Consider the following 26,529-nt stretch of genomic DNA (forward strand, 5'->3'; position numbering starts at 1 on the left):
GCTCTCTGGAGTCCAGTGTGGATCTGTCTCAGCTCCTCCATCATACTTGACCTTCTTCACTTTGGCTTGAACCACCAGGAAGTGGATGTACATCTCAGTCAGGGTCTTGGGCAGCTCTCCTCCCTCTCTGGTCTTCAACACATCCTCCAGAACTGTAGCAGTGATCCAGCAGAAGACTGGGATGTGGCACATGATGTGGAGGCTTCTTGATGTCTTGATGTGGGAGATGATTCTGCTGGCCTGCTCATCATCTCTGAATCTCTTCCTGAAGTACTCCTCCTTCTGTGGGTCAGTGAACCCTCTGACCTCTGTCACCATGTCAACACACCCAGGAGGGATCTGATTGGCTGCTGCAGGTCGTGTGGTTATCCAGAGGCGAGCAGAGGGAAGCAGTTTCCCCCTGATGAGGTTTGTCAGCAGCACATCCACTGAGGTAGACTCTGTAACATCAGTCAGGATCTCAGTGTTGTGGAAGTCCAGAGGAAGTCGACACTCATCCAGACCGTCAAAGATGAACACAACCTGGAACTCTTCAAAGCTGCAGATTTCTTTGGTTTCAGTGAAGAAGTGATGAACAAGTTCCACCAAGCTGAACTTTTTCTCTTTCAGCACATTCAGCTCTCTGAAAGTGAATGGAAATGTGAACTGTATGTCCTGGTTGGCTTTGTCTTCAGCCCAGTCCAGAGTGAACTTCTGTGTTAAGACTGTTTTCCCGATGCCAGCCACTCCCTTTGTCATCACTGTTCTGATTGGTTCATCTCTTCCTGGTGAGGCTTTAAAGATGTCTTCTTGTCTGACTGTTGTTTCTGGTCTGTGTGGTTTCCTGGATGCTGTTTCAATCTGTCTGACCTCATGTTCATCATTGACCTCTGCAGTCCCTCCCTCTGTGATGTAGAGCTCTGTGTAAATCTGATTCAGAAGGGTTGGGTTTCCTGCTTTAGCGATCCCCTCAAACACACACTGGAACTTCTTCTGAAGGTTAGATTTGAGTTCACGCTGACAAACTGCTGCAAGATGTTCTAAATGAACACAGAACAACAAACATCATGAAGTTATTCCTAAATAAAATAAGACAATTTCCTTCCCTTAAAGTATGTCTCATTGATCCATCATGTTAAATCTTACTGCTCTGCAGACAGTCAGCCAGCTCCTCCTGCTTCATTCTCCTCAGGAAGTGAAGTGTGATCTTCAGAAATGCCTCTCTGCTGCTCCTCCTCTGCTCTTCATCCTCACCGTCCAACACCTCCTCATCCTCCCTCTGACTCTCTACGTATTCTGGGTAATCTGAACTCAGAACCTTCTGGATCTTCTTCAGCTCGTTCTTCACAAAAGTCACAATGTTCTCCTCCAGCAGCTGAAAAAGAATATTATGTGAATGACAACATTTAACATCAGATCCATGTTGGACAGATTCACCACTGGTCTGTAAAGTGCAGCATGGAGATTATTGTGAACAGACTGGATGTAAAAGTAATTGCTGTTCATGTACAGACCATAAATATGGAGTCCAGGTGTGTCTGATGCTGCTGGACAGACGGACCTCTGGGAACCTCTGAGCTCTCCTGGTCGACTCTGTGGAGGAATCATGAATAATCAGTCACATTGTGTCTGTCCACTCAAAAACAAACTCAGGCTGAAGGTCATGTGGAAGAAGCCCCACATCCCTGTTGTAATACGTAGTGAGGGGGTGGAGATACTTGACACCTCCATGTTTTGTAGGTGTTGGGACCCACAGAGGAAGTCATTCATTGTGGATTTCAACTCCACTCCTGAACTGAACTCAGTGTCCCAGAATTCCCCATTCTTCACACCTAGGTGCAGAATTCAGGTTTGAGCTGCTATTGGTCAGGGTGACAGACCCCCTGCTTATCAGGTAGTCAAAACTCTAGAGCATACATTGTTCTCTCTCTCTCACTCAACGCCCTCTACTTCTTCAACTTCGGATCTTCAAGGGCTCCTCTCCACCTCCGCCCCACGGGGCTGCCTGCCTTCAAGATCCCTTCTTCTGGGCCCAACAAGCTGTGGAGAGCTGCAAGATGCATTGGCAGCAGGCCCAAAGAACTTCTCCTCACTGCAGCGACACGAGGTCCTGCCAATCTGAGGATCTAAGGAACACCAAGCAGGTTTGCATCAAGCTGCTATCCTTACAAATGGAAGGAGCGACCAGTTTCCTCCTCTGCCGACTTTCATCAAACCTTGCACAGCAAGAACAGCTTGTTCAACACTGGAGCCCCAACTTTCTCCTGCAACCGCCAGCACCTTCTCTTCAAAGACTGGTAACGTTGAACTGGGCTCAGATAGCAAACCATAGCACGGCTAAGCACAGGACTTTAAACTCTGGTTGATGTAATGTGTTCAATTTATGTCTTTGTTCAATGTTTTGGTGTCACTGTGACCTCAAGTCAAGTTATTGGTGGTTTGCTTTCCTAGACGGCTAATTCGACATTAGTCAAATTATGCTTCACACAGACTCAGAGTCTCTGCATGCAACTAACCATCTTCTATAACCTGGCACCACGTCACACACACACACATACTCACAGACACACACATTCCTTGAGGCTAGAGCATATCACACCCACATGTGATATCATGACCGCCATTGTTTCTTTGTTCTGCCAGGCACTCACACACACACACACACACACACACACACACACACACACACACACACACACACACACACACACACACACTTGTATATAGCACATGTTAGTTAGATTGTGTGTTTCCATCTTGTGTTAAATAAAAGACCTTGAACCTTCTTGCTGTCTATTTAATATTGTACAAGAGTGAATGTTGCCAACCTCTACACTGTCAAGAACTCCAAAATCCTTCAACCATTACTAGCTGTTATGGTAAATTTGGTTGTAGTTATTAAGTTAATTATTAACCAGAGTTAAAAACAGTTCAGTACATTTTTATGACACTGATTTAGTAAAATTGCTATCTTTACGCTTCTTCAAGGGTGGTGCCCCGAAGTGATCGAATGCAAAATGGATCATATAATTTATCATAATTAATAATTATACCAAATAATCATTAATTATCATTGATAGCCAATTGTAACCTAAATCCCCCTTTTATTGTTGTTAAACAACCGGGCCTTGTGTAAGGCGAGGCCCAACATAGGGGTGCAACTGGATAACAAGCTGAACTGGTCAGACAACACTGAAGCCTTCGACAGGAAAGGACAGAGCAGACTGTTCTTTCTGAGGAGGCTCAGGTCCTTCAATGTTTTCACTAGTCTTCTACGGATGTTCTATCAGTCTGTGGTTCAGTGTCGTCTGTGTTGAGGTGGATGGGGAGGTGTCATCAACAGCTGCGGTACAAACAAACTGAATAAGCTGGACAGGAAGGCCAGCTCTGTGGTGGGGATGGAACTGGACAGTCTGGAGGCTGGAGCAAAACTAACACACCAGAGAACAGTGAGGAAAACACTGGCTTCATGGTGTGTTCCTCTGCAAGCTGAAGGTCAGTAATCCCGTCTTCCAATCTAAAAACATCCCAGTGGATCTGATCAGAGAAACATGGACACTCGCTGCAAACAGGTATTTAAATCTGTGAAAGTCTGTGAACTTCAGATCAACTACAGCAGCTGATTTAACAGTTGAGGAAACTTTAAGAAAAGACAGGAGGAGTCGGCTGCTAACACATACTGTCAAAGACTGAGACTGAGCTCAGATCAACTGAATCAAAGTGAGAATAACAACTACAAACTGTTTTACTGCACGTTTCACAAACAAACACTATATGAAGTCAAACATAATGAAGAGGTTTAATCATCAGACAAATGTTAAACTGGACTGAAGAGATGAAGACTGGTTCTACTGGGCAGCTTTCACATGTGAGCATATGAATGTGCTAAAGAAGAACGATGCTGAAAAAAAACAAAAAGTTTAAACAAATTTCTCTGAATGAATAACATAAAACATGAATCAGTCACATATTGATGTTATTAACAGCTCACCTTTTTACAGCAGGAGGTTCTTTATCTTTAAACTCAATGAGGCGATCTATTGACTTGTCACTCTTGAAGGACACACAGCTGGGCTCAGGTCCAGGTCCAGGTCCAGGTCCAGGTCCAGTAGAGGCTGGTCTCCTGTTGGACAGAGAAGAAGACCACCAGAGATATTAATTCACTGTCTAGTCTTCAGACACAGAAGCTTCTGTCCATAAAATAGTGGAAAACATCAGGAATAAACCTTCAGAGAATATTGGACCAAACTAATTCAATAAAGTGAAATGAAGAGTTGAAGACTGGTTCTATTGAGCAGCTTTCTAAAGTGAGAATATAAATTTAAGTGAAGAAGAACGAAGCTGAAAATAAACATCAGGTTTCAAAAAACATCTTTCTCCACAGTTAAAACATGAATCAGTCACATATTAATGTTATTAACAGCTCACCTCTTTACAGCAGGAGCTGGTTGTTCTTTGAAATTAAAGAGACGACCTTTTGACTGGTCACTCTTGAAGGACACACAGCTGGGCTCAGGTCCAGGTTCAGGTCCAGGTCCAGGTCCAGTGGTTTTAGAGGGAGGGCCTCCCTCCTCTCTGTCCTCACACTGATTCATGCTGCTCATCTCACACACACTTTCATCTGGAGAGGAAACACAAATCATTCATCTGCACATCAACTGAAATCAGCCTTTGAGTCAGAAACACTCTTGAAGGACAAAACGTCTGAAAGTCGACTTCCTCTTCTAACATTTAAACTCAGAGCACATTATTCCAGAACTCACTGACTCTATTAATACATATTTCACTAAATGGCTGCTACAGGACATCAAACCAAAACTAAATCATGTCATTAAATCTGTTTGTATTCTGTTTTTTTACTGTTCTCTACTAATAAAGTCGCTCACAGCAGTGACGTGAAATCTGGAGACAAATGTGAAAATGTCTTCTGACAGAAAAGAGACAGTGGACTGATCCAGGACCTGTCTTCACTGATCTGCAGGAAGGAAAGTGATGTTATCAATGTGAGGTTTATTTCAAAATAAAATAAACGGCTTTTGTCACACAGTAACACCAGTGACTCCAGAGGACGATCTCTCATTATATGTTTTATAATATTTACTTTGAATTTTACTTATTTCATTTCTACGTAAACATCATCACATTTTAAAGGGTATAAAAACAGTCACTTTCCTTCTGTACATGACTGTGGAGACTTTCTGTGGAGCTTGGAGTGTTAAATAACTGATTATAAACAAATACTGACAAGTTGATTTAACCAAGAGGCAGAAATTGTTCTAATAACCTGTTGTGTTATTATAAAATATGAACGTCTCAGGTGTGTTCAGGTGGGTTTTGTCTGTAGAGGCTATGACGTCTCTCACTGACGTCATGTCTCCTGTCAGAACATCAGCTGCTGGACTTGGATCAGTCCACTAGATGACGTCATGACGCTGTGGTGGAGTTTAAGTACTAACACTGAGAGCCGACGTGTTCCTGCTGACTGTTGCTCAGTGATGAAGTTATATTTGTATTAATTAAATAAACCTTCAGACTCCTGGATGTCCTCTTACTGCCTCCTCATCAGTCCTGGACTGTAAATACAACCACAGATTATTCACCGACACCAACAGCTGCTCTCCAGCCGCGTTTAGTGCGTGACACAGCGGGAGAGCGGCGGCTCGTCTCGGCCTCCTCCACAGGCTGATTCAGGCAGACACAAAATGGCGGATGTGCGTCCGGACGCTCCGAGTTTAAACTCGTGAGTTTTGGAGAAATAAACGAGCGAGCTTCACTTTTTGTGCTGTTTCCGGTGTAACAACGAAAAGTAGAGCTTGTGTTAGAGAGTCTAACATGTCAGATTCATTACATTACCTTCAGCTGGAGGTTCAGACGGCCAATCCAGGTGCGCAACACACCTGTCAGAGAAAGTGAAACTAAACTCTGAGGAGGAAACACCCAGAGAGGCGTGTGACTGACTGGGAGTCTTCCTGTTAGACTGAGGGGGCTGCAGCACGACCCACAACGAGCCGAACACATGCCGAATTTACAAGAAGGCCCAAATAATGAAGAATCAGTCACAAACAGCTTCACGGAGTTTAAATAAAGTGTCTCCTAACTCAAAAACTCACTAAATGGAGAGATTTCATAAGGGAGTCTGGGGGAAAAGAGACTTAAACCCCCATTTTTTCAAATAAGGCCTATCAGCTCTAGATCCAGCCACATCTATAAACTTTTCTATTTCTTTATCTTATATATATTTTTTGTTTATCCATTAGTTTGTTCCACTTTGTTAAGTGTCCTTGGGTACCCTGAGAGGCGCCATAAAAATTGTATGTGTCATTATTATTATCATTATCATTATTAGGGCCCGAGCAGGTAGACCTGCGAGGTCCCTATTGTAATTGGAAGGAAAGAAATTTTATTCTCCAAGTTTGTCTGCAGTTTTGGATGCCTGAACATACCTAAAAACTCACCAAATTTGGAATATATGTCACATCCGGCGAAAATTACGATCCTGCATTGTCACTGGGCGTGGTCATGACCTGCAGGCTCTGTAGCGCCCCCTAATGTTCTTCCCTGCCTTCTACATGCGCGTAGACGAACGAAATTCGGTACGCAGATTCATCATGAGCAGATGCACAAAAAAGTCTGGGGGGACCATACTGTCACTCCAACAGGAAGACAGCCATTTTGATGTGTGGCGGCATTTTTGTCCAATTCATGCCTACTTTGAAAACTATCTTGTCCTAGAGCTTAAACACCACAGTCTTCAAATTAACTCAATTATCTTCTTCATGCCTTGAAGAACAAAAGTTATGGAAATCATTCAGCTGCGTCAAACTTTAGTGGGCAGGGCGGTGGACACCATTTTTTCCCCTCGCGGTCAAGCATCAAGGCTTTATAACTTCAACATACAATTTCCTATCCACACCAAACTGCTCCTGAATGTAGAGGCTGTCTCCCCGAACAAATCTCAGCATCAATACTAAGGCCGCCATTTTAAAATATTGCCAATCTTCGTACTTAAATTATCTCCTCCTACAGATGTAACACCACCGACTTCATAGTCACTCAGTATTATCCTCTGACCTTGAGGATGAAAAGTTATGGAAATCTTTATCCTACAACATACCTGCTGGCCGCAGTGGAGCGGTCAATTCAAATCCTTCGCCGTAAAGCATCATGTCCTCATAACTTTTTCATACAATTTCCTATCTCGGCCAAATCTCTCAGGAATGCAGAGGGAGACACCCTGATGAGATCTGTGTTGTCATGGGGCATGGTCGTGACCTGCTTGCTCTGTAGCGCCCGCTATTGTGATGCCCCGCCTCCTACATGCACGTAGAAGGACGAAAATTGGTACACACATTCATCATGACCAGACGCACAAAAAACCCATTTTGACCCATACTCTTAGTCCAACAGGAAGTCAGCCATTTTGATGTGTGGCGGCGTTTTTGACAAATTCATGCCTACTTTGAAAACTATCTTGTCCTACAGCTTAAACACCACAGTCTTCACATTCACTCAGTATCATCTTCATGCCTTGAAGAACAAAAGTTATGGAAATCATTCAGCTGTGTCAAACCTGGTGGGCGTGACGGTGGATGCCATTTTTCCCCTTTGCTGTCAAGCATCAAGTCCTTATAACTTCCACATACAATACCCCATCTCCACAAAATTCCCCATAAATGTAGACAGCCTCGCCCTGAATACACCTACACATCCCTTCAAAGTCAGCATTTTGAATTTGGCGGCCTTTATGAAATATTGCCCGACATCATACTTTCACGTCTTTCTCCTACAGATTGGACACCACAGACTTCACAGTCAGTCAGGATACTCCTCGGACCATGCCAAAGACACGCTAGGAAAATCTTTATCCTACGTCATACCTGCTGGCAGTGGCGGAGCCCGCAATTAAAATCCTTCGTCATGATGCATCGAGTCCTAATAACTCCTTCATACTATTTCCTATCTCAGCTAAATCTCTCAGGAATGTAGAGGGAGTCGCCATGAATAGATCTGTGCATCAATACTGTGTCATATCCATAGTGCCACCCACTGGACACATGAAGTAAGTTTTATCTCAGTCAATTTGGGCTTCCTACATGCATGTACATGAATGAAATTTGGCACGCATGTGTGTTGTGACAAGACGCACAAATAACTCATTTAGACCCATACTCTAAGTCCAACAGGAAGTGGTCAATTTTGGTTAGAAGCACATATTGTGTGGTGTAAGTGATACAAGTTGCCACTAGATGGCATTGTTGTCTTTCAAGTCACGTGTATCGAACCTCAGAATAACCTCTGAATAATCCCATTCCATTCCAGGAAGTCAGCCTCATATTTATCAGATTTTATTGAAACTTCAAAGTGTGGCAGCATGCACTTTATAGAATGCAAACTAGCAAACAAAGCAGAAATTAGATCAAAAGCTTGACATTGATAGACAGCCATAAATAAATTTTTGAAAGAAGGCAAGTGAAGCATTATTTTACACTCATTTATGTGCATTGATGACAAACATAATCAGATGTAAATGGCATGTACAGGTAGTTTTGTCCAAATTGCACATTACATCATGGCATAATTGAAGGGTAATGGGTTGAGCCACATAATGGATAAGTCAGTGGTAGTAAGCCACAGCACACAATTTTCAAATAAGCCAATTTGCTAAGAATGCCATTTGCGTGTTGTGTCTGCCCTGTCAATGTGGCACAAAAAAAGATGTGTGTAGTTGTGATTCTGCCCAACTTTTCCGCGATGAACGCAGTGGCTTCCCCTGCGATTTGAAACAACTGAGTTAGTTCTTTGGTTAAACACAGCTACTGCATGGTGCTCGTAAAAACTTGGTCACTTGACCTCTGTCCCTTTCCAAAAGGAAGTATCATATCTGGCTGCACTCCTTTACCTCTAAATCTGTGGCATTCCACTTCCATCCCTCCCTATGATGCGCTGCCTACCTGCCTTCACAATGACAACAGAAGGCAGTGTCTTAGCTGCGCCGGTAGTCGAGTGGTTAGAGTGCATGCAGTGGACCCAGGTTCGAATTTAGGGCGAACAAAGTTTACTGCAAGCCACAACCCCCCCCCCCCCCCCCCCCCCCGTCCCAATTCCAATTTATTCCCTGCAAAAACACAGGTGTCTATGCCTGAATTCCATACAAAGGCAAAGAGAAGGCCGTAACACTTAACACAACATAACAGTGCAGAATCACTTATCAAAACATATCTGATTACTGAATGTTTTAGAAATCATTCACCTGTTGTCCACTTTGGATTTCTGTGGATTGAAGGAGTTGTTCTGACTTCACCTGAAAGCGCTTAATACTGGCAGGGGCAACATACCACGTTACAAACACACGTTGGGAGAAGACGCTGGTATTCACCCCCGGCGTGCACTGTCCCAAACACAGGCGGCTGCCGCCTCCGTAAACAACGATCAAGCAATGGGGCTTAAGCTGCAGCGCGTTTGGACGGCAGCATTCCCCGACGTTCGCGGACTGCGAGGGCCCGTTCATCACTGCTTGCAGTTTTAATTATTATTATTATTATTTTTATTATTATTATTATTATTAAAGTGTAATTAATCTGACAAATATGTTAAAGTTGTGAAGAAAAAATGTTTAAAAAACAATAAATATGTTAAAAGTGATTAAACGTTAACATCTGATGAACATGTTAAAATGCTTTACTTGTTTTAAACGCAGCACAAAGTTGATGTGAAACACGACGAGGAGCTAAAAAGGAGAAAATGCAGTAAACATGAGAGCGATGCTGAGCAGTTGCCATGGTTACAGATACATGTGATGTTCTGCTGTCTTTGTTTCAGCAGTCAGAACTTCACGTGTCATCACATGTAAGTCATCCAGTAAAATAAGCAACATGAAGAAGGATCAATACGTTCATCAACACTTTATAGACTGTCTACCACATTTTGGAGTCAAATATTCTACTTTTTACTCAACTACATCTGTGTGATAACTTTAGTTACATTACAGATTGAATGCTGCATCAGAGCAGACAGGCAGAGGAAGAAGAGAAGAGGAGGCTACGTTCAACAACACCGCCTCAAACCAGCAGCTGGCAGCACACAGAGACTGAAAACTGGTTTTCCTGCATTTCACAACTGATGACAAGTTAACAAACTTTCATCTGAACAAACAGGTTGATTGGTTGGTTGGTATGTTAAATCTAAATCTAAAAGTTAAATCTATATCTAAATGTTAAATCTAAATCTAAATGTTAAATATAAATGTTGTGGGTGAAACTAAATATTTAGCTAATAAATTTACTCTGCCTGTCGCCTATTTAGAGACAAAACCAACCTACAGTGACTGTGACAATAAAACAGCAGCTCAGTTTTTATACAGGTGAATATGTGACATGAGCTCATGAAGACACAAGTATTTTGATGTTGCTGTTTAAAATCCATCACACCAGAGTCTAAATGATGCTGTCACATATTTATATGACAGCTGTGTGTAAAGTTTGGATGGAGAGAATCAGTTTTCATGAGAAAGAATTTTTGTGGACTTTAAACAAAATGGCGTCCTGCTTTCAGTTTGTGTTTGAGTGAAGGAAGTGTTTAAACAAAGAGGAGAGGCTGGAATAGTTTTAAGTTCTCTGCCCTCCACATCTGATGACAAGATAACAAACAGGTCGGCTTGGTTTGTTGGCACGACTTCACTTTTAACAGTGACGGTCGACTCAGAGACTCAAAAACCACACTGTCGTTTCTTCACTTGTTTCTTGGATTTTCATGAAGAAAGAAAATATAAGTAAAAACTAGTATTAAACTGATGGGCTCTATAAAATCCAACAGCTGCACTGCAAATACTCTGAGTTTGGAGTTTTAACTAGAAATCTACCAGAATTAATGTTCTTTTAACAGTTTGAAGGTGTTTAAAATATTTGTACATTTGTACAGTCTGAGACAGAAACTTGAGTTCAGACGGTGGACGGTTGGATTTTTCTGATTATAAAGAATTTAGGAGTGAAAATATTTCCTGTCTTGACATTTCGTGAGTTTATGTTGTTGACTTATTAGACTCAGTAGTGAACTGGCTGCTTTTACATCTCCAGCTGAAGCTACAGGCTGTCAGACTGTCACCTCTGAGCTACAGAGTGCTGTTAGGAGACAGGACGGACACACAGAGACGTCTTTGACAGGACGTCAACACTGTTGTTCTTCACTCTGCTCAGAATGTTAGCTGGTTAGCTGAATGTTAGCTGGTTAGCTGAATGTTAGCTGGTTAGCTGAATGTTATTGTAAAGTTAAATCATATCTTACCTTTAAAGAACTGAAAGCAGCAGGTGAGAGCAAACACAGTCCCTCCTCAGCTGCTGACGGTCTCTCAGGTGTGCTTCATCACAGGAGGAGGAGACCAGGTGAGCTCTCACACTCTGTGTACACGCCCTGATGCCTGCTGGGTCCTAGTGCTCAACCCAGTGCTGCCTTCCCTTCCACATCAATAAGAGTCCTGACTGTTGTGAAACACATCAGACCTCAGATCAGACTGAACTCACCTTCTTATCACAGTGTCATCATTCAAAGCACCATGACAAACCACAGCTTCTCTCTGCCGTCAGGCAGCCATCTTGGCTCAAAGACCAGGCAGTTTCCCAGCTGATGTTTGTGTGTGAAAGCAGTACAGGCCTTAAGCAACTTCGTGTTGTCATATATATATATATATAATATTTATGATTTATTGTTCATTTGTTCTGAAACTGAAGTGAAACAGTGAAGATAAAGCAGCAGTCTGATGAAAAACAGCAGGTGGAGGAAACTGGCCGTCCTTTCCTTTGCAGGGATAGCAGCTCGGTGCTAACTTGTTCTTTGGATTGTGTAGTTAGCTGGTCAGCTCTGCGTCGAAGCTCTGCCGCTGACTGATCTGGAATACTAGCAGGATCTTGCATCGCTGCTGTGAGGATAAGTTCTCTGAGATTTGACGACCTGGTCAGTCACAGTTTTGAAATCCACAAATCCCCCCTCAGGTCTCAGGATGTTGCTTCACATGTGATCCTGAGAGCACAAATCTACTTGTATAATCCAGAGTTTTAAGGAGTTCATCTGTCAGTTCATTAATATTGGTAACATCTGGGCAGTTCAGTAACCAGCTGGGCATCGGCTTAGTCTCTATCTTGGCTCAGCAAGAATCATGAACAGAACATCAAGATCAGAAGTTACACAAAGAAAAGAAAAATCCAGATAAACACTATAGTTATGACATTGAATTCACTAAATACTGTGTTTCTCAGTTAATCTCTGGGTTAGTGAGAACAGGAAAGTTAGTGATATCAGTTTGTTAGGGTGAGATGCAGAGAGTGGCACCTACAATGATAGAGTCATTTCTGGAGTGTCCAACAGTGTTTGTGTTCACTCCTTGGATTACAATGCTCATTAAGTGGTAGTCAGACTTATTTTGGCAGATTTAAAATGTGGTCCTTCAGGCAGGTTTTGCTGCTGAAGGGCGTCACAAATGTGTCAGGGGCAGGACAGCTGTTATCACTGTCATGGAGGTGCAGAGAGGAGGCGGGGCACTCCTGGACTGATCTGGTCTCCCTTTCAGAGGGATGGGCACTGATGAAGGTGTCATGCATCAGAGACTGGGAACAGTGGCTAGAATATCTTCTGGGGGAAAAACTACCTGTGACCTCACTGTGTGTTTCAGAAAGATGGAAGTCATGTAACTTATCTCTGTGTCTGGATGGAGGTTGAGGAGCTGACTTCATTCCCAAGGACTAAGGAGGTCAGTCAGGAAGTGTTCACATGGTCTGAGTGGAGAGGGAGTTAACCTTCCATCAAGGGAGGAGTGTGAACCAGAGGAACCAGAATCACATCGGCTCAACGACTGTGGTGGAGAAAGACGTTCTGACCCAAAGCCTTAACAACTCCTTTATGTGTGTATTAGAGTCCATTTTGAAATGCACAATGAACGACTTCATCTGCTGGTCCCAACACTGCTCTGAATCTTTTAATCTGCTCTTCATTTCTGTGATGTGATGTCGTCGTCTTATCGTCCTTTATTGATCTCATTCTTTCATTCATCTCTTTATTTGCATTACCTTTTTCTGTTCAGTGTTTATTCTGTAATGTTCTGATTCTGCTTGATTGTCAGAGCACTTTGTAAACTCTGTGTTTAAAGCTGCTGTATGAATAAAGTTTATTGTAGTAAAAATCATATATTTGTGTGAAGCCTCAGCTTTAAGTATTTCTTTGAAGTATTCTGGAGAACTTCGGCACCTTATTAATTAAATTTGGGGAAAAGTGAGTGTTTTCCCATTAATACTGCAGCACGTCATCTTCAACAGTCAGATTCACCATTTCAATTTAGTCCATCAGGGTTTAAATACTGAGGTATTAACGTGACTCGTTCTTTATCGAGCCTTGCATCTGCTAATTTCACTCCCCTTATCTCAAAGATTACATCTGATATTCAAAGATGGGGTAACCTCCCCCTTTCATTAATTGGCAAGATCAATGTTGTTAAAATGAATATTTTACCAACATTTCTATTTTTATTCCAGTCAGTTCCTCTTTGTCTGCCAAAATATTTCTTGACTCACTGGATAAGATCATTTGTTCTTTTATTTGTGGTGGGAAATCACCGAGGGTTCATTAAACTTTACTGCAGAGATGCAGACTTAGTGGAGGACTTGCATTACCTCATTTTCTAACTTACTATTGGGCTGCTCACATCCATAAACTTTGCTACTGGTTCAAATCTCCTGAATCCTCTTGGTGTAAATTGGAACTATCATCCTGTAGGGGATCTTCTATACCTGCTCTACTTTATTCCTCTTTACCTACAAAACCCTCTATATACATGATAATCAAGTGGTTCTTGTTGGACTTTAAAACTGGTCTGTAACAAGTGGAGCCACGGGTCAGACAGAGAAAGACTTTTCTCACAGCTGTTTAGTTTCACAGACGAGATTCAAATCACGAGAAACAGACGAGAAACAAACATCCCTGAAAATACAGCCGGACTTCAACAGCCACAAAACACTGAGAGAAACACAATGATTGTCATTAAAATGTGTTTTCTTCTCATAATAATCACACAGAAATGAACAGATGTTGTGCAGTTTATCACGTCACTACGGACATAATTACATGTGTTAACCAACACCATCAAACTTTTAGTTTCATCATTAGAAACACATGAAACAAGTCAGAGTGTGTCAGGTGGAGTGTCGAGTACATTTGATCAGATTTTACTGTCCATTCACAACTTTGTTCACAATGGTTCTTTACAATTAAAGCTGCAGACGAGTCAATGTTTTCTGTTTCTTACATTTCACTAATAGTTCTGGATTTTATTGGAACAAGAGCCGGAATTCAAAACAACACATGACAGAAAGTACAAGTCAACACAATTTACACAATTTAATGGAAGAAGTTTAAAATGTAAATGAAGAATCTTTTCAATCAGTTTGAATAATTTTGTACAAAGTTGGCTGATGAATTTATTACAAGAAGCTGAAAGATTGATGTGACTGTGATCCTGTACAGACTCAACTGTTCAGCACTGACAATGTTTCTGTGACAGGAGGAGACTCTGCACACTAAACACCACACAGACACACTGAGGAGGAACCAGAACTGGGCCAGGAGAGTCCAAATCCAGGATAAAGAGGTTCAGTGAATGTGGTGTTGAAGGTGTGGAGGAGGATCAGTGAGTCAGAGGAGACTCTGTAGAAGGACAGAGTGCCAGCAGGACAGTCCACATACACTGCTACCTCTACCAGAGGAGGATGGGAGGAGGGAGGAGGAGGAGGAGGTGGAGGCGGAGGCGGAGGCGGAGGCTTCTGTAGCATGTCTGTTCCGTCTTTATTGGTGCCAGACATAGTAACGACCATTCCTCAGAGCACCTCAGACTCCAGGACTGATCATTGAATCCAAACACACAGTCATCACTAGCCCTCCTTCCTTCTGATTCTTCTGTAACTCACACTGATATATAACACTCTCCCTCCCAACTCGGACCCTCCCAGTAACAGCGACCAGTCAGACCAGTCTGACACGCAGTCGGAGGCCCACCATGAGGACCTCAACCTCTTCTGGATGATCAGGATATGACTGATCCTCCTCCTCACATATTGTCATCTTCCTGTTGTTGTCAGACAGTTTGATGTTTCTGTTGACTGTGTTTGTGTCGACTATGAGCTCACAGGAATCTGATGGAGAGAAAAGACACAACACAGCTGCAGTTAGTAAGGTGTCATCAGTGTGATGATGACATCACAGATGTGAATGAGTGATGTCACAGCTGTTTTCACGAATGAAAGTAAAAAGACACTCACACTCTCCTCAGACCTGGTGTCAACCATCGGACTCCAGCAGGCTCCACCTGAAAGGAGGAGGGGGGTCAGAGCAGCACATCCTCTTTCAGCATGCAAACATGGACATGACATGACTCTCATACACAGAAACACAATCTGTCCATCAGGCTGCTTTCTCCCTGTTCTCCCTGAACCTCTTCACCTCTGCCACTCTCCTCACACACTGAGAGTGAGCCACAGGATGTTGGTGTGTGTGAAAGAGGACCACAACATCTGAGAACACACAAACCTCCTGTTGGATTTATCACTTCATCTTTATTTTATTGGATGTTGTTGCTGTTTCCTGTGGGCGACCTTACGCTTGCTGTTTGATCCAATGTCAACTTGTGCTTATGTTTCTATATTATAGGACTTTTGTATTTGGACGTCAGAACTTTTGAGGTCCGATTCCTGTTTGAAGCTTGGAGGGCTTTTCTGAATCTCAGCTGCACAGTCTGCTTTTTGTTCTTGCTGTGTTTCTGCTGCTTTGTTTTACTGCGCAAAGAAACAAATACAATTTATACGTAATAAATCAATCAGAAAACATTGGACGTTGGTTCCCGACCTCTGCCACAAAACCAAGTGACAGAGACTCCCAGACTGTTTCCCTCCAGAACCTCACAAGTGTCACTGAACCTGTTTGTGATAGAAACAGTTTCATGGTTTCATGTGTTGACATGTTCATGTTACTATAGTTTGGTGCTGGATTGATATCTGATGTATATTACAGCAGTAATAGTTACTGTGAGGAGAACTTCATGTCATGTTTGATGCCATTAAAAGCAGAAAATATGACAGAAAATGTCTCTTAGTCTGAAATCTGCTGTGGTGAACATGATGTGTCCAGTCAGTGTTTCCCACAGGATTTTGTGAGACTGTGGTGGGTGGATGTACGGGGGTCCATGTTCCCCCGGAAGATTTTTAACATTTTAAAGTTAAATGCATCAATCTGGTGCAATTTGAAAGCAAAATCAAGAGGCTAGATCTATGAGAACTGTGTGCTCTTGTACACAATTTAATCACAAACACATTGGTTGTATAGACACAAATGGTGAAAACACAAAATCAACTACAGCATACATCTGAGCCATCAAAGAAATAAAGCAAAAGTGGTGACCTGTGTTGAATTAGTTCATTTTTTTGTTTATTTTTTAATAAATAATTAAACTGTAAGCTAAATTGTAATAAAAAACTAAATGGATTCGGAGGGTACATCATCAGTTCATCATTAGTTGCAGCCTTAAGGGGAGAAATGGCAGGCAAAAACATTTTGGGCTATTTTGTTTCCATAACATGTCTTCTTTCAGACTAGTGGAAAGAAAACATCCAAAATACACATTTATACAACTCTCCCTACATTCCATTCATGGCAACGATACACAGACAGCCAGTGTTGGTCACGTTACTTTTAAATAGTAATTAGTTATAGTTACTAGTTACTTCTTCCAAAAAGTAACTGAGTTAGTAACGGAATTACTCCAATATAAAAGTAATTAGTTACCAGGAAAAGTAACTCTTGCGTTACTTTCTTTTCTTCCCCTTTTGAGCTCGCATTGATTTTAATGTACTCTGCATCTATGTATTTAGAAAATGTCTTTCTGCATGGTGGACCGGCCTGCTCTCCCTGGTATTTAGCCAATGAAGGAGTCTGGTCAGCTGTTGATAACGGGAGCATGTTCTCAACAACATACCTGCCTATCATTGCATTCAGTTCAGTCTGTGTCACAAGTTTCAGTGAAGCTGGAGCAGAAACATCCAGCTTTAGCTGCTCGGACGGCTCCGTGTCCTTCTGTGTTAGCGGAGCTCACGTTAGCCACACCTGCTGTCATCATCAACAGTGTCAACAACGGAGTTTTTGGCCACTAGTGTTGTAGAAGTGTGTGCAGTTGAGAGATGCTTCATCAGATTAGAGTTGCTTAAAACGGACGTGGACAAAGGAGGTTAAAGTAGTGTCTGTACTTCCACTTTGAAAAACGTAAACTTTCCCTCTGGACTCGCCATTTCTGCAGCTCACCTCTGCTAGTTTGTGTGTGCGAGGCTGTGTGGTTTGTGTGTAAACCGAACACAGCCTTGGGATTGGCTTACGAACTCTCACTCTACCTTAAAGAGCCAATCATCACCTCCACCTTGTCCCGCCCCTCCCTCCTGCCTCACCGGAGAAAATAAAGCAGCCCTGCTGCTCCGGTGGCTGAGAGCCGAGTCGGATGACTTCAATGAGAAACTTCAATTTGTAACGCGCTACATTTTATAGTCGGTAACGGTAACGGGCAGAGCCGACTGACCTGGAGTGAGAGATGCTTTGCTGAAGCGCGAGCACCCAAGTTAACAGATCTTTTATGTTATTATGAGAAGTGTACGAATTTTTTTCAGTTCACTCTGAGACTGTGGCGGGACAAATTAGACCCGTGGCGGGCCGCCACAGTCTAAGTAATTAATGGGAAACACTGCCAGATGTGACCAGAGGAACAACTTGAATATGAAGCCAGGAATCTGTCTGTCTTTCTGTCTGTCTGTGGTTCACATGTCTCCTAGAACCGTTCATCCAATCTACTTTATACTTGGCAGGTTTGTTGCTGAGGGACTCAAAGAAGTGCAGTGTTCAACTTGAATTCAATAGTAGAAGTTTTTAGGGCTGCATCAACTAACCCATTAAATCGATTTTAAAAATAGTTGCCGACCAGTTTCATCGCGGATTAGTTGCTTTATGTTGTGATGCAGACGCTTTGACACGGAGCGAGCTACTTCACTTCATAGTAGGGCTGGGCGATAAAACAATAATGATATCTATCGCGATAGACAAGTGATCAATATCAATAGAAAATACATTCGATAGAACGTTCGATAATTTCACTGAACTCTGTTAGAAACAGGTGATCTGCGAGCAGCGAAATACAGTGTGAGGCCGGACAAGAGGATTATGCATGCAACTCTCTTTACTTTCGATGAAAACAAACTTGACAATTTCAGACACAACCGTAGAACCTCCGTATCCATATATATACGGAGGTTTCTACGGTTGAGAAAATGTAGTGCCAAAAGAAAGGGTGGTCTGACGGCGATGTAAAGCGGTGTGAATTTTCTCTATACAACGTACAATGCAATAATATAGACTTTTTTTAGGTGGGCCTTGTTTTAGGTGGTTAAAATTCGCTTTGCATCTGGACTCCGTTCACTGCAGTACTGAGCTGAGCATCCGGGCTGGAGCGGCTCTCTGCTCCTCCAAACTGTGGCTGCGCTGATCGGTTACGGAAGGGAACAGATCGACTACAGCTATGTACTTCATATGACCCCACTTCAAAAAACCCAAACTATCCCTTTAACATATTGTCAAGCAGCAATGTCAGCTTCTACACTATTCTGTCGCTTTTTTTTTTTCTACTCACCTGTAGTCACCATTTAAATGTTTATTTTTCAAATTTATCTCATTTGAAATGGGTAAAAAAAATATATCAATAATTATCGATATCGACTGATATGAAACACTTATATTGTGATACATTTTTCAGCCCATTTCGTCCAGCCTACGTCATAGTCAAAGACGTAGAGCGGAAAATACATCTGGAAACAATTCAGTGCTGCAGTTCTTGTCTCCTACATTGGGGAGCAGCAAGCCAGCCAATGGCAAGCCTTCGTGTAGCTCAGGTGATTAAACAGGAAGCTACTCAGAGTTCTGCTGTCTCCTTTCTGGAATCGGCTCCGTTCCACATTTGCAACATAGTGGAGGCCACGGAGGAACAAAAACTACAAACATTATAGAAGAGAAAAGTGTACGAAACCAAGTCATCAAAAGTGTGGCAGCACTTTATATTAAAGTCTTCAAAGAAAACAGCTACAAGATGTGCAGAGCTGATCTCACATGGCCCGGTAGCACCACATCACTGAGACCTGAAGAGAAAGCAGGTCGGAGCCACTACAGGTGACTCGGCACGGTGACTTAGTAAAAGGTTTCAAAACCCAGAACCTGTCTCCACTGATCGTAGTGGTCTGTCCCTTTAGTCACTTATTGTTCAGAGTTTTAATGAGCAGCAGGATTTGTTTGTTGGACAGGCGGACTGACAAAAGTTTGGACAGGATGAACTTTTGGACCTGATCCACTTCATCCATTATTAAACCTGTTGTTCCTGCAAACACAAGATTAGGGCCCGGCTACATTACAGGTTTCAATTTAAACTAACCAACGTTTAAGACAGAAACAGCTTCCGTCTGTGCTCTCAGGTCTGTGATGGATCAGTGTCGCCCCCTGGTGGGTAATTAGCTGAAGTACGCTCAGAGACACTGGAGGACATCAGAGGAGGTTTTAGAATATTTCATAATAAGAGATCGTCGGAAGTGAAGTTCTTAATTTCTTCACAGTAGAAACTTGAGCACATCTGTTCTGTTAAAATATATATTAAATGTCTTTTATTCTCAGTGCATGGCTCAGGCTGCATTCAAAACATACATTATCTTTTATTTCTTTTTCTAATTCAAATCCAAATTCAAAATGTCTTTATTGGCACGAAACATGCATCTTCTTGCATTTAACACTTCCTTTAAATACTTCACAATATAAAAGTCCCTGCATTATGTATTTATTTGAAAAATTTTATTTTGAAGCAGCAAATCAGGAAACATTGGATTTCCAGCAGCAGAACCTTAACACACCTCCAGAACAGCTGAGAGTGAAACTGAGTCAGCAGCTACGAGCCAGGCTGAAGTAAATACAACAGCATTAAACCAGAGGTCCACCAACTACTGTAGAGAGCTGCAGCTCTGCACAGGTCACATATCATGTTAATCAATTGAGCAGATGATTGATTACCTGAATGTTTTCTTATGTCTTTTGATTTCACTGAGCCCATCACTGCTGTTGTTATGGTAATGCGACGGGAAGGTTCCACCTCGTGTCATCTAAAGTTCTTCTTGGACTGTTTTATATCTTCTGTTCACTTTAAACTGATGCCACAGACAGTTGTTACAGTCTGTAAATCTTTTCACACTGAGGCACAAATACACTGTCAGTGATGATCTAGAATGTAATTACTCCAGTGTTGATAAAGATCCATGTCAGAACCATTTAAAGTTCAAAGTCAAGCACTTTGGCCAGAACACTGATTCTCCAGTTCAGGGAAAGAGTTTCTAGGACATTCAATGATTAAATTAATGTGTCACAGAAATATTTTGAATTTGAGGTTCAGTATTTTCTGATCAGACAGCGAGCCTATTGTTATTTGTTATCATAATATCCTAACACTGCAGTGAAGTGGTGGAAATTCGACTTATTGTTAAAGTTTTGATAATCCTTTGCAATCAGTGTGGAGTGTGAAGTAGTTTGGACGAGTGATTCATCAAGCAGCAAAACCAGAGGACAAGAAAATTAAACAGGGACATTATGAATGAGCACTCAATTAGTCTGAAAAAGAGGTGTAACTTTAGTGTTCGCCAAGGCTCTCCTAGCTGCTGATCTTGGTCTCTTCTCTCCTTTTTTCCTCTCTTCAATAGTCACTCTTGGCTTTAAGCTATGCTGCCTTCTTTCTCCTGAACTGAACTGAACAACTGGAGGTGGAGTAAACGAAGCAGACTTCCCGAAACTGAACATCTACAGTCGAAGAAACAGAGTCTCATGCTCGCCCCTTTCACACAGAGAAATCGCATGAACGCCACAGCGGCAGTTCGCCAATTCTCCGCTGTTGGTCATTCACAGGAGGAGTAAAGCCCCCTCCGCCTAAAAACTAACACATAAGCCGGCGCTGCGGCTTCTAAAGAGGTGTGAGGGTACACGTTATGACGATGAGGTCTGTGTGTTTTCAAGGTGTTTCCCCGATGTCCTTCTGTCAATCTAAACCCGCGGATAGTTTATCATCATATGGATGCTGTTATAATGTGTAGTGAATGAGATCCTGACCTACCAAACATCCTTGAAAGTGACAAAGTTAAATTTTTTGCTCTTAAGTACATAATTAGATAATTACCATCAATAAACTCGATGCTGTCTGATTCTGACTCATGGGAAAAGAGGCTGTTTTCTGGGGGAAAGTTCACTGAAGTCTCGGTCTGGAGCAAAGCATGTGAATGGAGCTGAGCGGCGACAATTTCCGCTCCCGGCTTACGTGGGTGTTCACTCCTTCACTCCTTCGCTCCATCGCTCAAAGTTATACCAGACAGCTCCGCTCACCTAAAATTTCATTCAGCTCCAGTGAAATCACTCCACACTCGCTCATATTTAAAAGAGGGAGCAATTCCTGACGTTGCACCAATATCGTTGAGAGATGGAGTTTGTAAAATATTTCGAAAAGCAAGCAGAGAGGTCTGCTTGCTTTTCGAAATATTTTACAAACTCCATCTCTCAACGAATGACCTCTGATGTAGGCTAGCCCTTGAAGGCAGACGTGAGTCTGGACTTGTGCATGCCCTCGACTCTTGAAGAGAGGTATCGGAACAGAACTGGAGCGAAACGGAACCATCGCTCTGGCCTTTGAATTAAAACACGCTCTGCGCTCCGACCATTTCGCACACTCTGCTCCCCGCTCGCTCTGCGCTCCACTCACATGCCCTGGTCTGGAGGCCTGATTGTCGTGGTGATTTATTTTTCAACACAAACACTTGGTAAGTTTAAGTTGTTGCTTAAAGTTTTTTGTCAGTGACAGACGCTGTTTTTCAGCAGAGATGTGATTAGAGTCGGAAGGACGGACGAGACGACAGACGGGAGGACAGATGCTTCTCCACCTATAACTGCAGTATTTTTTTCCTCATATTAGCTGCCAAAGACAGTTACAGTTACTACATTACTTTTGCTTGTTCCTGTAATGTTGCTTTGTGAGACATTTCTATTTATTTAGTTGCGTGAAGGACCTGAGTTAGTTGAATGAAGGACCGAAATGTTGCCGATCAGCACCGGAGTGAAATTTCACCCCTCGCCGCCTCTGAAAAAATTCTCAGAGGTGGAGGCGGAGAATTGGCAGTGTGCAGTGTGAATTGGGCTACTGACTTTCTGTGGCTGCAGCAGGACTCTACATACCTGAGAGTGTCCAGTCTCCAGCCTGGATCCTCCAGTTGAGCAGAAAGCTGCTTCACTCCTGAGTCTCCTGGATGATTGTAGCTCAGGTCCAGCTCTCTCAGATGGGAGGGGTTGGAGTCCAGAGCTGAGACCAGAGAAGTACAGCCTTCCTCTGTGATCAGACAGCCTGACAGCCTGCAGACACACAAAACAACACACATCACACATCAGCTGAGAGTCCTGATGATTCAGTGCACATCTGTGTTTAAGGGATTCAACGTTTATTATATACATCGTCTTAGTTTTCAATAAATTAATAATTAGCACTGAACACAGAGTATAACTGAAGCTGATGGATATGCCGTTAGTTTTGCAGATATCTGGTCATGAACCAACATATTGTACGGATTAAAATGATGTCCTGATGATGACATCAGATGAAAAGTCAGACGATCACCGAAGCAATTACAGTTCATCCTGAGGGGAGCATGAATGTCAGAATCCACATGACAATCCATCCAATTGTTTTTGATAAATGCAAGTCAGGATTAGTGCAGAATAGACTGACTGACCAATATTTTAAATATATACATAGATTAGGGGTGTCATTGGTTTTGTTTTCTTACTTTGATGAGTGAAGGATCTGAAAAGTTGTCAGACTGTGAACACTGTCAGAACATCACACTCCTGTCCACACAGATGTCGTCTCACCTCTGTTTCTACCTCTGTTTGAGGGTCAGAGGTGGAATGAAACCGTCCCCCCATTCCACCTTTGTAACTTTCACACCTACAGTGAGTTGGAATATCGAGATATCAAGAATCCTGCCTTGAAGAGGCAGTGTGAATTGGGCTTCTATGTCTCTATCTCTCAACCCAACCAGTTGAGACAGATGGCGGACAACCACTAAGTCCGGTTTTGCTCAAGGTTTCTGCCTGTTAAAAGGCAGTACTTTCTCAACACTGTGGGGGAAATGTTGGGTCTTTTAAATAAATTGAATTATATTAGGAATGTGATCAAGACCTGCTCCAATTGTTAAGATACATAAAACAATGAAATAAAATAAAGAATCCTGACCTGAGAGTTTCAAGGACACAGTGTGGACTCTTCAGTTCAGCAGAAAGTAGCTTCACTCCTGAATCCTGCAGGTTGTTGTTGCTCAGGTCCAGCTCTCTCAGACTATAGGACTGGGAGCTGAGAACTGAGGACAGAGCTTCACAGCTTCTCTCTGAGAGGTCACAGACACTCAGCCTGAAGTGTGAACAGTAAAAAAAAAAGACATTTACATTATTTATGATAACATTGTACCACATGTGAACTTGCTTTCTGTTTTACTCTAAAATGTCAGAGATATGAAAAATCACCAAGACTAAATCTGGACTAAACAGACATGAAACAATAATAAGCAGCATACTTTCAAAACACAAGAGTTCTGACATGAGAGAGAGAATTGAATTCAAACATTAAAGAAAAACATAAATAATTTGAGACGAACTATGAACTATCTGACCTGAGAGTTTCAAGTCCAAATTGTGGACTCTTCAGTCCAACAGACAGATGCTTCACTCCTGAATCCTGCAGGTTGTTGTTACTCAGGTCCAGTTCTCTCAGACTAGAGGACTGGGAGCTGAGAACTGAGGACAGAGCTTCACAGCTTCTCTCTGAGAGGTTACAGCCACTCAGTCTGGACAAAGAATAATAAAGTAAATTATTTCTATTTAGGTCAACAACAGCACAATAACTGCATTCTGAAAAAACTTCTCCACACTTACAGAGCTTTGTTGGCGGCTTTGACCACTGGCAGCAGCCTCAGAAGAGCCTCCTCTGAAGCAGAGTATTTCTTCAGGTCAAACACGTCCAGATCTTTTTCTGATGACAGTAAGATGAAGACCAGAGCTGACCACTGAGCAGGAGACAGTTTATTTGTGGAGAGACGTCCTGATCTCAGGTACTGTTGGATCTCCTCCACTAGAGAACGATCGTTCAGTTCATTCAGACAATGGAACACATTGATGCTTCTCTCTGGAGACAGATTCTCACTGATCTTCTTCTTCATGTACTTGACTGTGTCCTGATTGTTTTTTGAGCTACTTCCTGTCTGTGTCAGCAGACCGCGGAGGAGATTCTGATTGGTCTGCAGTGAAAGACCGAGGAGGAAGCGGAGGAACAAGTCCAGATGTCCATTTGGACTCTGTAATGCCTTGTCCACAGCACTCTGGTAGAAACGTGTTGATTTTCCGCCGAACACCTTAGACAACCGGATGTTGACTGCTCTTCTCTGCCAGCAGATTGACTCTAGAGTTCATGAATGTCAGATGGACATGAAGAGCAGCCAGAAACTCTGAACACTCAGATGGATGAAGCAGAACACCTTGTCCTGGTACAGTCCTCTCTCCTCTTTAAGATCTGTGTGAACACTCCTGAGTACACTGAGGCTGCTGTGATATCGATGCCACACTCTGTCAGGTCTGATTCATAGAAGATCAGGTTCCTTTCTGCAGCTGATCAAAAGCCAGTTTTCCCAGAGACTCAATCATCTTCCTGCTCTCTGGAGTCCAGTGTGGATCTGTCTCAGCTCCTCCATCATACTTGACTTTCTTCACTTTGGCCTGAACCACCAGGAAGTGGATGTACATCTCAGTCAGGGTCTTGGGCAGCTCTCCTCCCTCTCTGGTCTTCAACACATCCTCCAGAACTGTAGCAGTGATCCAGCAGAAGACTGGGATGTGGCACATGATGTGAAGGCTTCGTGATGTTTTGATGTGGAAGATGATTCTGCTGGTCTGCTCCTCATCTCTGAATCTCTTCCTGAAGTACTCCTCCTTCTGTGGGTCAGTGAACCCTCTGACCTCTGTCACCATGTCAACACACCCAGGAGGGATCTGATTGGCTGCTGCAGGTCGTGTGGTTATCCAGAGGCGAGCAGAGGGAAGCAGTTTCCCCCTGATGAGGTTTGTCAGCAGCACATCCACTGAGGTGGACTCTCTAACATCAGTCAGGATCTCAGTGTTGTGGAAGTCCAGAGGAAGTCGACACTCATCCAGACCGTCAAAGATGAACACAACCTGGAACTCTTCAAAGCTGCAGATTTCTTTGGTTTCAGTGAAGAAGTGATGAACAAGTTCCACCAAGCTGAACTTTTTCTCTCTCAGCACATTCAGCTCTCTGAAAGTGAATGGAAATGCGAACTGTATATGCTGGTTGGCTTTGTCTTCAGCCCAGTCCAGAGTGAACTTCTGTGTTAAGACTGTTTTCCCGATGCCAGCCACTCCCTTTGTCATCACTGTTCTGATTTGTTCATCTCTTCCAGATGAGGCTTTAAAGATGTCTTCTTGTCTGATTGTTGTTTCTGTTCTGTGTGGTTTCCTGGATGCTGTTTCAATCTGTCTGACCTCATGTTCATCATTGACGTCTGCAGTCCCTCCCTCTGTGATGTAGAGCTCTGTGTAGATCTGATTCAGAAGGGTTGGGTTTCCTGCTTTAGCGATCCCCTCAAACACACACTGGAACTTCTTCTGAAGGTTAGATTTAACTTTACGCTGACAAACTGCAGCAAGATGTTCTAAATTAACACACAACAAAAAAGATCATTAAGTTATTTATGAAGAAAATATGTCAATCCCCCCCAAAGATTGTATATATGAACAGATTCATCATCAGACTTCAGTAAACGTCTCATTGATCCAGGATGTTAAACCTTTAGTGAAATCCTCTTACTGCTCTGCAGACGGTCAGCCAGCTCCTCCTGCTTCATTCTCCTCAGGAAGTGAAGTGTGATCTTCAGAAATGCCTCTCTGCTGCTCCTCCTCTGTTCTTCATCCTCACCATCCAACACCTCCTCATCCTCCCTCTGATTCTCTGAGCATTCTGGGTAATCTGAACTCAGAAGCTTCCGGACCTTCTTCAGCTCGTTCTTCACAAAAGTGGCAATGTTCTCCTCCAGCAGCTGAAACAGAATATTATGTGAATGACAACATTTAACATCAGATCCATGTTGGACAGATACACCACTGGTCTGTAAAGTGCAACATGGAGATTATTATGAACAGACTGGATGTAAAAGTAGTTGTTGTTCATGTACAGACCATAAATATGGAGTCCAGGTGTGTCTGATGCTGCTGGACAGACGGACCTCTGGGAACCTCTGAGCTCTCCTGGTCGACTCTGTGGAGGAATCATGAAGAATCAGTCACATTGTGTCTGTCCACTCAGAGACAAACACAAGCTGAAGATCCTTTGAGTTAAAGTGTTGATGACATCAT

General features: G+C 42.7%; 1 long non-coding RNA gene across 1 annotated transcript; it reads right to left on the reverse strand.

Moving 5' to 3' along the window:
* Positions 1-886: 886 nt before the first annotated feature.
* On the reverse strand, positions 887-26,021 carry LOC115577518 (uncharacterized). The gene is made up of 4 exons (XR_003983169.1): positions 25,985-26,021; positions 22,257-22,263; positions 14,570-14,574; positions 887-1,007 (listed from the first exon to the last, which is right to left on the reverse strand). It is a non-coding gene; the product is annotated as an uncharacterized LOC115577518 (long non-coding RNA).
* Between the last annotated feature and the right edge of the window lie 508 nt (positions 26,022-26,529).

This window comes from Sparus aurata, unplaced genomic scaffold (assembly GCF_900880675.1).
Source record: "Sparus aurata unplaced genomic scaffold, fSpaAur1.1, whole genome shotgun sequence".
NCBI classification, from domain to species: Eukaryota; Metazoa; Chordata; class Actinopteri; order Spariformes; family Sparidae; genus Sparus; species Sparus aurata.